The sequence below is a fragment of the Sminthopsis crassicaudata genome, chromosome 4, assembly GCF_048593235.1.
Source record: "Sminthopsis crassicaudata isolate SCR6 chromosome 4, ASM4859323v1, whole genome shotgun sequence".
Lineage (NCBI taxonomy): Eukaryota > Metazoa > Chordata > Mammalia > Dasyuromorphia > Dasyuridae > Sminthopsis > Sminthopsis crassicaudata.
Genome location: NC_133620.1, coordinates 442,406,276 through 442,410,104, shown reverse-complemented (window position 1 = coordinate 442,410,104; position 3,829 = coordinate 442,406,276).

Below are 3,829 nucleotides of genomic sequence, written 5' to 3'. Positions count from 1 at the left end.
GTAAAGCAGGACGGACGCCGGATGCACGTCCCTTATGCTTTTCCGGTCCCGGAGATGGTGGCCCGCTTGGCTCAAACCGCGCCGGCGTAGCGTCTGCCTCCGATTCGGCAGCTATTTTCGGTGGCTGAGGCGGCCGCCCCACGTGCTTTTCGAGGGCGGGCGGGGCAGAACTTTTGGAAGAAAAGGGCAAAGCTGAGGGGCGGGACCTGGCTTAAAGGGCACGCCGCCTCCCCGGGGCTGCCTATTAGATTTATAGTGTATTGGCGGGGTCAGAGAGCTCGAATAACCCCCTCGTCTTTTGACCGAGGAAGAAACCGAGGCCCCAGAGACTGGGGAATTTGCTAGGATCAGTCAGGCCGGCTGGCAGAGCCGGGGTTTCTTCCCGGTGGCAGGGTTAGGCCGCGGACTCAGCCCCCGGGTCCTCGCCCGTATGCACACGGAGCCCGAGCAGGGCCAGTGCAAAACTCCATACCGCTGGGCCTTCCCGACGTTACTCATTCCCTCCTGAGCCTGCACTTAGCTTCCTTTGTATTTATTTCATTACACGTTTGTTTGTTTTTTCCCCCTTAGATAGTAAGCTCCCGGAAGGCAGGACTTTCGCTTCTTTTTGTTCCCCCAGCACTACCGGGGGGAGGGGCGAGGCGCCACGCAGGCTCTAAATAAATTAAGCCCCTGCTTTATGCAAAGACTTGCACCACTTTTCTTTTCTTTTCTTTTTTTCCTGAGGCTGGGGTTAAGTGACTTGTCCAGGGTCACACAGCCAGGAAGTGTTAAGTGTCTAAAATCAGATTTGAACTCAGGTCCTCCTGAATTCAAGGCTGGTGCTCTATCCACTGCGCCACCTAGCTGCCCCCCAGGCACCACTTTTCTGATAATCCTGTCCATTAAATGGTCAATTGTTCTCTCCGTTGAAACTTTGGGGCAGGGAGGAAAGGAAAAGGTGTAAATTACGCTCTCCCTGGCTGAGCTGGATCGTTCCTGGCGCTAGTAGAGGCTACGCTTCTCATGGTTCCTTACTCTGTTTTAAGAATTGATTTTAGATAAAGTTATGAGTTCAGTCACAGTTGCTCTGGGCCTCCAGTTAAGAAAATTCCTAACATTTAGGGAGAGGTTGGGCTCTCTGCCTGACTTTATATCTATCTCCAGTTAACCCTTGATTTATTTGTAGTTGAGGTAAAAATCAACTTACCGTAAAAATGGGGGTAACAAAAGGGCAGAGTGTTGAGGCAAAAGGGCAAATTACAGGGTCAGGGAGTAGAGAAGCACAGGAAAGGAGTTTGGGGAAAAAAAGCTGACCTTTGCTCAGAACTTCCCCTAGCCCAGGTCTCCTGCTCTGTGATACTTGGTAGAGAAAATGAGGTTTCTTCTCTACCCTAGCTCAGTCTGACCTTTTTGCTCTTTAGGGTTATGTTGGAATGCTATGTAACTCCTTCGGGAAACCAGATCTTCAGAATTTCTATCCAGTTCTGGGATAGTGTCTTCTGTTTACATAAATTCCATAGGTATGATCAGGTCTCTCTCACAATAATTTGGATTGATCCAAGAAAGTGCCACAGGCCTTATTCATACTTAGTTCTGTAGGTATTTGTATGCTTGTTGTTTTTCCTGTGAGATTGTAAGCTCTTTGAGGACATGGACTGTTTTTTGCTATTTCTCCTGTGTTTAGCACAGTATCTGACATATGGTAGGTGCTTAATAAATGTTTATTAACTGATTTTTCAGCAAATTGATAAGTGTAATTAACAAATGTAAAAAAGTAATTACCAAAAGCAATCACTTTTAGGTGGGCTAAATAATCAATAGAGGCCTCATTTCCAAAATATATAGAGAATTGACACAAATTTATAAGAAATCAAGCCATTCTCCAGTTGATAAATGGCCAAAGAATATAATTTTCAGATAAAGAAATTGAAACTATTTCTAATCATATGAAAAGGTGCTCTAAATCACTACTGATCAGAGAAATGCAAATTAGGACAACTCTGAGATATCACTACACACCTGTCAGATTGGCTAGATGACAGGAAAAGATATTGACGAATGTTGGAGGGGATGTGGGAAAACTGGGACACTGATACATTGTTGGTGGAATTGTAAATGAATCTAATCATTCTGTAGAGCAATTTGAAACTATGCCCAAAAAGTTATCAAACTGTGCATACCCTTTGATCCAGCAGTGATACTACTGGGCTTATATCCCAAAGAAATACTAAAGAGGGGAAAGGGACCTGTATGTGCAAGAATGTTTGTGGCAGCCCTTTGTGTAGTGGCAAGAAACTAGAAACTGAGTAGATGCTCATCAATTGGAGAATGGTTGGGTAAATTATAGTATATCAATGTTATGGGATATTATTGTTCTATAAGAAATGACCAGCAGGATGATTTCAGAGAGGTTTAGAGAGACTTACATGAACTAATGCTAAGTGAAATGAGCAGAACCAGGAGATCATTGTACACGGCAACAAGACTACACGATGATCAGTTCTGATGGATGTGGCTCTCTTCAACAGTAAGTTGATTCAAACCAGTCCCAATTGTTCAGTGATGAAGAGAGCCATCTACACCCAAAGAGAGAACTATGGGAACTGAGTGTGGACTACAACATAGCACTTTCACTCTTTCTGTTGTTGTTTGCTTGCATTTTTGCTTTCCTTCTCAGGTTGTTTTTTTTTTTTTTTTTTCCTTTCTAGATCCAATTTTTCTTGAGCAGCAAGATAACTATAAATATGTATATATATATTGGATTTAACATATATTTTAACATATTTAATATGTACTGGACTACCTACCATCAAGGGGAAGGAGTGGGAAAATTTGAAACAGAAGGTTTTGCAAGGGTCAATGTTGAAAAAATTACCAATACATATGTTTTGTAAATAAAAAGCTATAATAGAAAAATAATAGAGGCCCACCCTTACACATTTCTCCCCAATCCAGTTTTAAGATCTTTTATCCTTAGACAAAGAATACTTGGCAAAGTCCATAATCCAAAATCCTGTACATACTCCTTAGTAGTTTAGTAATATTCTGCATTATTTTTTTAATACCTTTCCCCCAGTGTACAAGAGTACTAATGAGTTTTGGGAAAAGTGTAGGTGGCACAAATTTGGTAATTAACATTCTTTCCTCTTCAGAATATTTAAATTCCTGCTCTAGTGGAAAAAAAAAAAAAAAAAAAACAAAACCATATTCCAGTTCTGATTCCAGAAGCGCTTGCTGTTTTTCCAAAATAGGAAGAAATGCTATTGTCAGGTTTTTTGGCAATATTGGCCATCACAGGCAATTGGGTCAATCGTAGGCAAAATGACTATTATATCCATCAGGAAATATCCACAGGTTATGCAAAATAGCCAGATTAAAGACATCTAGATAATAACAATATGTAATTAAGAAACTCTGTACATGTATAATAAAAATGCAAAGTAAATAAATATAAAAATATAGACAGGAGCATGTGACAATATGTCTATCAGTAAACATACATGTATATAAAATTTAAGTGTTGCCCTAGTTTCCAACAGGATATTGTTAATTAAGTCAGTCTGGTTATTGATCAACTAATTCATGTTTTTCTGTGGAAATTCTGTGGAATTAGCTGCTCCAATATTTAGGATCAATATTTAGAATATTTAGATTAGGATCTGCAAAAGAACCATGGCTCTATCTTCCTAAACCTTAGTTTGTAGAAGGCTCAGGCCATATAATAACTATCAATATTATTGGTTCTTGAAGTACCTAATTAAAAATCTCTTTCAAGTGAAATGTCTGTTAAGACACAAGCAGACTTGATCCATTGCCATCATTTGTCATCCATTGCCAGTAGTAAGTT